We start from the raw sequence: 12,793 nt of genomic DNA, 5'->3' as shown, positions 1-12,793 counted from the left end.
CTTGGCGAGAACTTCGGTTCCCAAAAAAGAAAGAGACAAAGGTCTACGAGAATTCTCCATTGGCGGAGTTGATTCATGAGAACTCCGTTTGGCTGATGGATCCCGAAGGAAGCCAGTTTATGACGCAAGATGGTACTCTTTACCGCCCCGAAATCGAACATCTGCGCATCCAGAGCGCCTGCGAAACCCTTGGGGAAGACTTCTCAGATGAAGTCCTTAGCTCCCGCAGCTTAGACTTCTTAGCGGCCAAAAAGAGAAATGGATGGAAACCTACCCCAAAAGAGTTCAAAGATATCTCCAAGGCGTGCGTAGAACACGGTCATGGAGGTCTTTGGAACATGGAATATGATGAAGAGGAGTACGTCTCCTTGGATATGAAGCACTGCTATCCTGCCAGCTTTAAAGGCCTGGGAGATTGTAAGGAGTATCATGACAGATACGGGCATCCAGACTCGCAATTCTTTAGGGTGTCCTTAGACGGCACCTACGATGCGCCAGCAACGGGGTTCGTCAGGCTAACATCTTGGAAGTTGGCTAAAGACTTACATCCCATAATTTACGCATGGTACGGAAAGCATCTACAAGAGAAAGAATGGATACCAGTGCCATTGTTAAAGTTCCTTGAAGAGCGTAAACTACTCACCTACACAGCGCATGAAGCCATACTCTGCCATAGCGCCTTCACTAAATGGTTACCAGAACACAACCCCACCGCCCGAATTGTCATAGGAAAGTTCACCCAGGGCGCTAAGGAGGGAGAGAAACACATGCAAAGGCGCCTAATAACAGACGAAGGTGAGTTAAGTTTCCTCATCAGGCGTGCCCATGACCAAGGAACGATGGTGTCCGTGGAGAAGTGGGACTATTTCATAGAAGCCGAGCAAAAAGAACGCAAATGGAATGCTTTATGCTACTACCAGGACCATCGACCGCAGTATTACCATCTGCGTGCCAGCATGCTCGCATATGCGCACATTAACCTATTAGCGATGCTCCTGCGGTTTGACAAAGAAGATATCCCCCGCGTAGCCACGGATTCCCTATACGTGAAACCGCACGTGTTGGAAAAGATGAAGGAATTCTACACTGCCGATGAACTTGCAGAAAGTGGCCAATGGCGCGTCAAAGATGAGGAGATAAGGTCTTGGAGGGCACGTGTAGAATATCACGGCGAGCACACCCAGGGCACCGTAACGCCTACCAAAGAGCCTCTACCTTCAGTTGCGGACCCTATTTCCTACCAACGCTTCTCTTACCTCTATGGTACCGGCGGCAGCGGTAAGACGACGCGTGTGTTAGAACTCTTTCCTAAGATAAAAGTGCTAACGCCAACGCATCGTTTGGAAAGAGAACTCTGCGAAATGGGCCACGACGCTCAAACGTACCACAGCTTCTTTCGTTGGAATGGCCAAAAGTGGGTACCAGAAGCCATCCACGACATACCTCCGGTGATACTTTGGGATGAGATTTGCACCGTTCCTTTAGAAATCCTCAAAGAATTCGTAGAATTCCTCCGTGGAAAGTGTCAAGTAATATTCGCCGGAGATCCCTGCCAGCCTCCTCCAATAGCCGGAGAGATGCCCCACGAATGGCTGAAAGATTTCGTAGACCATGCGGAGGAAATTAACACCGACTACCGCAGCAAGGATCAAGTAAGATACCTGAAAGCGGAATTAAGGGGGCTCAGTGATGCCGACCAATGCAAAACACTGCGCAAACGCGTACGAGCGAAGAAATATGAGGACTTCCTTTACACATGGCATCCAAAGGATCTGGTGCTGAGCAGCAAACGCGCAGCACAGTCTCGCATACAAAAGGATTTGCTAAATATACACCGAGAGCGCTTCCCTACGCATCCCGTACCTGTTTGCTACAAACCCCACGACACCCGCATGCAGCGCCGCGACGTCTGCGTACCCGGTACCGACATCCAACTGCAAAATGCGGTAACGCATGATAAAGCCTGGGTGCCCATAGAAAAGGTGGAAAGAATTACCTCCCATCCAGACTGGCGCTTGGGTTATTGCATGACAGTCCACGGCGCGCAAGGGCTTACCATGAAAGAAACCTTATGGATCATAGACCAGCGGCTGTGTTGGAGCAACCTTATCTACACCGCCGTAAGCCGCGTAGAATATGCCAAACAGTTAAAAAGAGCCTGGGGGCCGCAACTGCGTTACGACCGCACCCCAGAAGACATAGCAAAGGAGAACATTGCTAAGAAACTCCTTCGCTACAAAAGACACGACGAAGAGAAGGGTCATGTCTTTGACTTATGCGTGGACGACGTCTATAAGAAAGGGGCAAGGTGTGCCAAATGTAACATACCTCTACTATGGAGGTTTGACCCAAATGACGATCAGCAGTTCTCCGTGGATCGTATCAACAACAAGCGCAGCCATTGCAGAGGTAACGTAAGACTGACATGCCTAGAGTGCAATCGGGCGCGTGGAGCAGCACTACTCTGAGTCTTTGGGAACTATGAGCAGCTCTTCCTTGACAAATCCACGACTTGGGCCATTTAGGTAATACAACACGGGTTGCCCTTCCTTGGTGACGGACTTCGAAATCTCATACGTTTCCAGGGACCAGTTAGGATCCGTGGCTCTCTTACTGCCACCTTCGAGTTCCCCCGGCTGATAGAGGTATCTGACCACTATGTTGCGGGGGAGCTTTTTTTCCTTCAGTCCGACCGCCCTCGAACTTCTGACGTAGGACTTGTGTTCCACGTGTTTCTTTTTTATGGCATCCTTGGGTTTCATTCCCGTAGCCCTGGCCGCCTCGTTGTTCAAAGCCACGATGACCTGGGGGAGCCTCTGAGTCCATTCCCTGTTGCGTTTGGAGGGATCTTCCAGCTCTTTCCAATACTGGTACCCAAAGAGACGCTCGGCCAGGGTCTTATTAAATCTTTCGACAATGCTCTGACCCTGTGGTACTCAGCTTCGGCTCTCCTAATCTTGGTGCTGTGGTCTTTCAGGGTCTTAGTAACCACGCCCATGAACTCTGTCCCCGCATCCACTTGCAGCAGCTTAGGCCATTTCAAAACGCGCTTATAAATCCTACCTAGGGCTTCTGCGACTTCCCCAGAATCCTTGCTGGTTATGGGTTCGGCGTCCTTGTATCTGCTTGCGATATCAACTACGGTCAAAGCGTATCTATAGGTCTTTCTTCTCACCTTGTCGTGCGGTAAGTAAAGCAAATCCGCCTGATGAACTTCATTAGGGGTATTTACGGTAAAGCTGGGCCTGGGAATGTACTTCGGCACGGGAAGATAAACCTGCCAGAGGGTTTGTTTTTTTAACCAGTTCTTAGCCGTTTCTTCTGATACCCTGGCCGCGGTCGCGAGTTTCTTGATAGCCGACGCTCCTTTCCAATAGCCTTCAGGCCCATAGTAAATCCTCTTAAGTTTGTCCTCTACGCGGCCCATTATATGAATTCCAAAACGAGATTGATCTTTCGCCCGTTAAAATCCACCGTCTTTCCGTCCACCTTAATGGTGATGTTTATGCTTTCTACCAAATGAGACAAGTCATAGCTCAAAGAAATGGGAGTGTATTCTACTGGGTCAAATGGATTACCTTTGGGCAGAAACTTGGACATAAGAGAAGACTTTTCTCCATTGTTGTAACTATGTACCAGGTCGCAATAGACTTCGTAAAAGGATGCGACTTTCCATTTCACGGGTATGGCTGTGTCGGTAATTGTCTTGCCTGAGGCACATAATAAAGATCCCAATGGGTCAAACTTTCCAAAAGTTACTGAATAGTTTGGCATATTATGTTTGAGGGTCATTTCGTGCGGCAATCCTGTGGTGAGAGTATAACCGCGCTTGGCGAGCTCCTTAGCAAGGGTGATTGGCGTGTAATGTCCATCGGGCAGCATTTCACCTTGATATTTGCCAGGCGCCTTAAGTACGGTGACCAAGGCATTGACTAAATTATACCAAGAATTGTACAAAGAACAACTAACCAGCCTAACCTTATGAGCTTTGATGGGAGGATTCAAGTAAGTGGTAAAGTCATTCTTGTCGCTTTTCAAAAAGACGATCATTATATTCTAGGCGCCAAAGGCGCCACTAGAGGCTAAGCGCAGCTTAGACTAAATACGCCAAAGCTACGCCTCCTGCCAGCCCTGCGATTCCTACGAAGACCAGCTCACTGTCTTTTTGTTTCTTAGAAGGCTGATAGTAATTCTTAAACTGAGGCTTTCTCAACCCCGTCGATGCCGCGGGGTGTGCTTGCGCATAAAGTTTGAAGGCGTAGTCTGTGTTTTCGAAGTTCTTGTCTGCCTGCATCTTGTCTTGGTAGTTCTTATCCAACCAATCCCTGTAAGCTTGTCTTTTTTCATTCCAAGCTGCCATGTCTCGCTGATATTTCTCCAGCGCTAAGTCGTGTCTCTTCCTTTCGGCGGCTAAATCTCCGCTGCGATCACCTCTAACTAATCTATCCAAATACTGACCACCATAATTAGCTCCAGTGAATGCTAAAGCTGCAATGACTCCGCCTACGACCACGCTAGCCATTTATACATTAGGCAGGTACTTTTCCTTCCGTAGGTAATCCTTTACCATGATAGCCCCACCCACGGCAGCGGTCATCTTAGCAAAATTAGCGAAGCTCTTGCTTGGGTCTTCAGTAAAGTCTTCTTTGAGCACTTTCTTACCTACCCAACCAATACCCGCAACGATGGAAGTAATGATAGCTGCTTCTTCAACAGTTTTCAATAACGCGGTTGACATTATATTACAAAGCGAGAAGGTTATTACTCCATCACGGGGATCCTGCTTCGCTTTGGGTGCTCCTGCGTCAAATGCACGGGTTCTAATTCTACCTTTGGCTTTGCTGCCTTCCATTGTAAGTAAAGGCTGCCTGCTGCTATGATGACTCCTAACGCGCCGATGACGTACCCAGGATTAATAAAGGATTCCTCTTCTTTTTCCTCCACCTTTTCTTCTTTTTTGGCTTTGTTCTTCCTGTTCATCTCCGCGAGCTTCTTACCGGCAGCGACTCTGCCTGGAGATTTAGCCTTGGTAATCTTTTGCTCCTCTTGGGGCTGCTCTACCTTCGACTCTGGTTCACTCATTTATATCTAAGGACTTGAAGGACTTGATAAGTAACTTAAGGTAACCTGAGCAAGTACTTGAGAAGGACTTGATAAGTAACTTAATAGGACTTGACTAAGTACTTAAGGACGACTTGACTAAGTACTTGAGGCGACTTGATCAGGTACCTCAGCAAGTGCCTCTTGGAAGACCTTTTCAACGTCTCTGTCCTTCTTGAAGTCCTTCCAAGATGTTCCGAAGGAACCTAGTACCTCCTTCAAGTTGACATGCTGAGCTACGTGCAAGGCCGCAGAGGCGACTGCCGTGAACTTACCGCACTTCAAAGACAACCACCCGCAGGTTATCTTAAGTTCTTGGGATATGACATAGTCCTCGCTTATGTCCTTCCGCAGTTGCTCCACGTCGTCTATGGGCAGCGCAAGTCCAAGCAATTTAGTCGCAAGTCGGATAGCGGAGTCTGCTACGGCGTCCGTGGTCTTACTTGCAAGGGCAGCCTCGTATCTCTTATGGAACTTCTTAACCTCCTCTTCTGACAACTTATTAACCTGCTCATGGGTAAGTTCCTTGCCTATCATTTCTTTGCACTTCCCAGATGACACAAGGATGTTAAGTTGTTCCTTGAGGTTACTTTCATCTAGTTGTGTGGGGACTTCATCTAAGAGCTGCTCAATCTCCATATACATTAGGAATCATAGATTCCAACCTCGTACGGAAACCTCAAAGAGAAGATCATTTTGGAATGTTGGTGCGTTTTTAAATGCCGCATGTATTCATGCAACTGTTCCTTGCTTATCTCGCCGCCGTAGTCGCTTAAGATGGTTTCCAGATCAGACTTGCTCGGAGTATAAAATACGACAAGTGAACCTATGTTTTCCCTAAAAGGCTTAGAGACACTGGTAAGCTGCTGCGAGAGCAACCAAACGCTAATATTGTCGTGTCTGCCGCTAAAGGCGAGTTTAATGAGCTCTGACGTGCGTCTTTTTACGTCGTCCCCGCTGGCAATGTCATCCAGTATGAGGAGGGTTTGCGTATCCTTGGGGAATTGTTTGTGCCAGAACTTAAGGTGGCTGGATAACTCGTTAGGGTCTAAGATATCCACGAAGAAGTCGTCATCTTTCACTCCTATGCCCGTCCAGGTGCGGTTATTCACGTAGGTGGGGCAAAGTAGCACTATGTAGTCGAAGCGGTATCTAAAGGGTCCTAATAGCTGCTCTACCACGAACTGGGTCTTTCCGCAGCCGGTGGGTCCTACTATCAGAGCGTTACAAGGAATATGGTTCGGATCCATTATATCCCTTCTTTCGAAGGGAACTTGTTCCCTGATATATATGGAGCCAGTGGAAGCAGTCAAAGCAATGGTTAACGTCGTCAAAGAAAAATCAGACCTGGAGAGGACGGTCGAAATGCAAAGGGAGGAGATAGACCGGCTGAATGAACGCGTAAAGGAGCTATATGATGAAATGTGCGGTCTGAAGCGCGCAGAACGGTTTGGCGCACTGATAACGAAGGCAACGTGGGCAAAGGAGTCCGTGAAGGACTTCATGCGGTATCCCATATAAGGATTAATAAATTCTTATTATATATGGAGTGCGTGCACTGCAACAAGAGGCTTAGTTCTAAGCAAATGCTAGAGTATCACGTTAAGAATAAGGTCTGTAGGAAGTCGCGGGAAAGGCGCTGCGAACACTGCGATCGCCTATTCAGCAGCGTGCAGATGTTGAAGTACCACGCGGATAACAGGGTGTGTCTAAAGAACATCTGTGAGCGCTGCGACGAAGACAAAGACGACGAATAGCATCGTTTCCGCTGCCTTGCGCGGTATGAATTGGACGGCGTAGCCTGCGAGATACACGGCGATATCGCAGCGCGCTGTTGCCCCAAGGAAACGAGGGTAAAATTGACGCGATTAAAAAAGGAGATAGACATGAGCTTTGCCATGTTCGACCGCGTTGAAGGTGTGCGCTGGGAAGACAGGGAGTATTGGGAGGCGGGCTGCCCCCGTTGCGGTTGTAATAGGAGCGATCAACATATTTGGCAGTGTTTGTACGTGCAGGCTGATGGTCCGATTACCTTCAAAGAGTACGTGGATCGATTTGACGAGAGGAGCGCTGATAACCTAAGGATCAAGGAAGCGCGCTAGACTCCCCCAAAATCAATCCCTTATTCTTATTTATTATTTATTAGGATTTACCAAAGCCGCTCGAAAAGGATTCTTATTTTTATTTATTATTATTAATAAGAATAAATAATAAATAAGACTCCTTTCAAGGCAGTTCCGGTAATAAGAATAAATAATAATAAGACTCCTTTTATATGACAGCCTACGCAGCTGCATTGGAGGATCCCTAATCGCCCTTTCAATATATGGACTGTATTACATGTGAACCCCCTGCAGACTGCATCGTTAAAAAAGAGTCGCCGAGCACTGCCGACGACCCTACTTTAAATGCGCCTAACTACATAGAGGCGAAGGAAGGACGCACTTTGCGACGTCAAACGCCCAGCGACCATCCTTCTTCCCATACGACCTCAGATGCGTAAACTCCTGCCCCTCTATCACGTATCGGACGCGATCCGGCGCCCACAGGCTGTACGTAACACCCTCATGCGCTAATAACAACCGTAGCCTGTCAATATCTTCAAAGGCTACATAATTTTTTATTTCATAAGTAACGCCCTCCTTTAAGTCTCTCCAGTGTATCTGCCTTACAGCCTCAAACTCCATTTATTCTATGGAATATCTTTAAATGCGTTCCCAGAGTCTGCGCGCTTTTAAAGCGCTTGCAGCACCACCTACATGGTAAACGCATTCCTTGTGCATACTCCGTGATGGCTCTGCAGATGTCGTCGTAATCGTTACTGATCATTACTTTATAACCATTTCTTTCGTATTCGTGCAACAGGCGACGTTGGTCCTCAGATAATACCCCATTGCCTTTAGGGGTCTTCAGCTCTACGCAGAAACCACGGTATCGCACGTGTGCATTCAAGATAAGAAGGTCGGGCTGACCGCGTTGGTAGCCCTTCTGCCAGCACTTTATACGTTTGCCGTCCGAATCCTGCTGTTCGCCTAGACCAGGGGTCACGAGCATTTGGGGGTAAAACCTGCGGATGTAGTCCACTACCTTTTTATGCAGGTCGAATTCATTTTCGATCTTAAATACCAACTTGTTTGGACCGCCAAACCGCTTTTCTATTGCATATCAACCGTCCTTACGCAGCGCGGGTAGGACTTCCTCAAAGACCCAATCCTGAAATGCTTCTGCCTTTGGTAGCTTTGAGCTAAATATCAGCTGATACAACCCAGGTTCGGAAATAAACACGGAATGTGGGTGTATAGTACAAGCGTCGCGATTCACGACCCCTTTTAACTCAGACAGCCTTTTCTTGTACTTATCCGAAACGTGAGTAATTAAAGCATCTCTAGCATTGGAATATTCCAACGCAGCTGCCACCTCCTTTCCCCTGAAGTACAGTTCGTTGCCTTGCACTATGCATTGGAGTTTGGTTTCGTTGTTTTGAAATACGCGAAGCATATTATACGTAAGGAATATTTTAGTAGGCGACGCTCTTTAGCTGATTCATTTCCACGCTCAGTTGCGCGTCAGACACCACGAAAACGTAGCAGTTTATCCTATCGTCGTCGCCCGCACTGTCGTTCTTGGTGCGCTTAATCGCCAAGGTGATGCCGTCTTGGCTATTTATTAGACGTAAACCCTGACCATGTAGGTCTTCGTCGTTGGTGATGCGCATGTCAATCCACAGCGCGTACTTATCCTTAAAGAATTCCTCAGGACTTACCTGGTCGCCAAACTTACGCTTTGCCTCCCTGTAGATGTCTACGGGCTTCATTCCCTGGGGGTAGACCTTATCTGGAATGCCGTTGACACCTATTCCTACGTTAGTAATGTTGGGGTTATGAAAGGCCTCAGAGTCGCGCTTGCCGGCCTCGTAGGGTTTGGCAAACCCCAGCATTAGCCCCGTGAGACTTCTTCGGGGGAGATTGATAGCTTGGTAAATAACCTCATCCGTCTTATCCAAGAAGCTAAACATCTTGTACATTGCCACGTGGTCGTATAGGAATGCCTTGCCGGAGCTGTATTCCATGCCGGCGCTACGGGCCAGCTCTTCACTGCGCACGGTTTCGTACTGCAGCTCTAAGTTGGTAATAGAGTATGGAGTCGTTTTGGTAAGTGCAGTGCTTAGCCCACCAATGATGTTATTAGCATCCGTTAAGGTTACTTCAAACTGTAACTCGCATAACTGTCTTGGGTAATACACACCGTGATTCGTAACAACTTCGAAGTCCAGTGGTATGACATACTTACTACCATAGGCTGTCTTTATTCGCTTTGCGTCTGCCACTGCGGTTTCTCCGCTGCCGTCAGTAGGTTGCGTTTTCGTAGGTGTGCGGACCTTACGCAGAATGACACTACCAATTCCTTGTTCTATCCTTTGCGCGCGGTCAAAGGCTGCCAACCATAAGTCTTTGTACGTGGTATACAGATCGTACCTACTTAACTCCAGCAAGGATTCCCCTGCGAACTTTACGCGCATCTTAGAGACTAAGTTTCTACCCACGTTGTTAACGATACTTCTTTCGTCTGTGGGGTCAGACTGCACCGCTAGGTCGAACCTTAAAGCCAGGGTGCCAGGAACTAAGACTAGGTTATCCGTTAGACTGGGCACGCCCACGTACAAGGTTTCTCCTGGCTTCGCGCTGGATGGTGTGAACGTGGCCCGGCGAAAGGCGCGTTCTGCCTTTAGTCCGCCAACCTGCTTGGGTAATACGTTGGGGTTTAACTTTGAGCTTATCATATATAATGGAGGTAGACAAAACTACTGACTTTAACCCCCTTACCGAAGAAGGCCAAATCGATATTAACGACGGTGACGAAGAACCGCTGCTTCCCACCCAACAACCCGACGATTCCCTAAGTAGTAAAATTACAAAGGCCCTAAGACATCCCCGAGCACGTGAGTACGTATTTCCGCGCGAGCACATAGAGCTAGAGGACTTAGGCACCGTAAACTCGGCCATGCAGCGGCTAAAAGATATGTATTCCAACTTTGACTCAGACGAAGTAAGGCTCACAGAACGCGGCGGCAGAGTCCTCATAAGCGTCCAAGACCTGAGATTTCCTGACAAAGACCGCTGGACGAAACCGCAACCCCTCTTTGATGAGAATGGTGACGTTAGGGGCGACGTCTCAAGATTAAAAGGCTTTCAGCAGGCTACTAGGAGCATGTTGGGTAGGCTGGAGGCGTTAAACGAAAGGGTCGCGTTAGAAAAACGCGCCGAAGGCCTGCAAGAAACGTTGGAAAAAACAAAAGCAGAATACGATAGGAAAGCCCAAGTACTCGCCGACATACACAACATAGAACTTGAAGATAAAGACGATCGAATACTCGAATTAGAAAATGAATTAAGTCACATTAGGCGTCAAAAAAACCTAATCGAGGAGAACCTTGGACGCACCTTAGCAGAGTTGGATATGAGCAAGGAAGAAGCTAAGAACTTAAAGGGTAACTTAGTTAACTCTTTAGAGGAACGGCGGCAGTTGGTTGCCGAAATTAACACTAAAGAAGAGCAAATCCGGCAAAGAGATCAGGCCATCGAAGACCTGGAGGGGCAAATAGAGCGGCAGCGAGAAGTAGTTGCGGACCAGACTCGTCCCGAAGAGGAAAGGGAAGCAGCTCAAAGGGAAGTGGAGGCCCTCGAGGTACGCCTTGCGGAATTACGGGCGCAAAAGGACAACCTGGAAAAGGAGCTGGGGCTTACCACCAAGAAAAAGGTAAAAAGAGCCCTTTTGAAGTATGGCGTTCCACTGGCATTTGCGGTCGCTATTAGCACCGTAGTAGGAGTAATCCTATCCGCGCTTAAGGCTACGGGCGCGGGCGTAAAGAAATTAGGCAATGGGCTGACGGACTTGGGAAAAAAGATGGCAGCCGGTCTTCCTGGGCTGCTTGGTAGCGTTCTTGGCCTGGTGCTTAGGACCGGCGGAGAACTGTTGAAGTTCGTGGGGAATAACATTTGGATCTTGGTTGTCGCTATTGAAGTGGTACTCCTGAAGAAGATGAAGGGTTAATCTTATCCTTGTGTATTACTGGTGGCTTATCGTCGTCGGGCATCCGAGGCGTCCTCGACTGGGGATAAGTAAAGATAGTATTCGCGCCGCCCTGATAATGCGGAACTAGCGGCAGCACGCTCATGGTGCTAATGGGCTTATGATTCCAAGTAGCATCCGTCGAAGGGTTAACGGTCGGGGCGGCATTTATTCGTATGCGTCCGTTACCATCGCTGGGGCGAACTTGAAGCTTCGCATATTGGCAATTAGCAATCATATGGAAAGTTACCGGTGTTATGTCTTCCCCTTGCGGAGGAACGGGCTCCGACGAAAAATGAGTTGGATGCCTGGTATTACTTTTTACCCTGTATGGCGGCAATGGGTGGTTATTCTCATCAACGATCCTAAAGCCGGCATTGCATGAGTACCCCGCCGAAATACAAATAGTGCACATGATTAATCCCAGGCCTCCAACCTCCACCCACAATCCGGCGTCTTGCCACTTGTCGCCCACGTACTCCTTTTCCTCCAGGTAATGGAGAAACCAATCTTCCTTCGCGTGTGGGTTCATATATTTCAGCAAATAAATTTGCTTCTAAAGGCTAAGCACCGTAAGAGTGCTAATGGTAGCGTGATTATAAGGTCGATCTCTTTGGTCATGTATGCTATTTATCGTTACTACGCCCGTGTCGTCTACGCGTATTTGCAGCTTTACCTTCCCATGGCAATCAGCAACCACGTGGAAAGTCCAAACCGAGATGTTTTCGGCGCTGCCGGGGTTGGGCTCTACGGAGAAATGCGTAGGCTCCCTGTTGTTTGTCTTCACACGCATAGGCTGCAGTATGCCATTGTCATCCAGGAACCTAAAGCCCACGTTGGCGTGGCTGCTCGTGCCAATGCAAATGCTGCATATTATCAGCTTCTTTCCCGAGTAGTTCAAATTCACGGACATCCCCGTGACATCAACCCAAGCCGCCTGGTTGTATTTTTTCTCGCCTGTGTAAGTCGTATAGACACAATCTACTCCAGCTACGTAGGGGTTGTTCATCGCCATATATAATAGCCCAGACCAACGCTTGCAGCTGCTAGGCCGGCTTTTAATAAGTTATGGTCATATTCCTCAGGTATCGTAGGCCGGACCTTCTTTTGAGGCTTCTTCTTTGGTTCGGGGTTTTCTGCGTGTTCCTTTTTTGGCTTCTCTACGAAGTGTGGAATGCCCTTGGTCATGTCAGAGTTCACGTCATTCACCCCAAACTTCATATCCTTAGTAGCTCGTTGAAGTTTGTTGTTGTATCCTACTACAGAGCCAGTATTTATAGATAAATTACTAGGCATTAACCAACAACCCGGGGCTACTGCATAGTCCAACCTTGCCTTAGAATTTTGTATAGCTAGTTGGTAACGCTGTACGCCCTTGCTAATGCCACCCTCCAAGATTGAACTTTCAAATAAGATCAAGGCTTCGGCTCGCGTCTCTTCTGCGGCGCCGGTATTTCCAATTATGCTAGATCGGGTGTTTACCTGAGCTCCAAGGATAGAATACACGTAAGCTTCTATGCTGCGGTTCAAACGGGCAAGGCCGGCTCTAGTTAGTCCTTTACCTTCTGGGGGTATGAAATTAAGATATTGCTTCGTTTGCTCGTCGTTGGTAATCTTAATAATC

This window comes from Actinia tenebrosa, unplaced genomic scaffold (assembly GCF_029948245.1).
Source record: "Actinia tenebrosa isolate PJP-AT-01 unplaced genomic scaffold, QUT_ActTen_1.0 PGA_scaffold9__36_contigs__length_13948895, whole genome shotgun sequence".
NCBI lineage: Eukaryota > Metazoa > Cnidaria > Anthozoa > Actiniaria > Actiniidae > Actinia > Actinia tenebrosa.
This window is presented reverse-complemented; position numbering follows the sequence as displayed.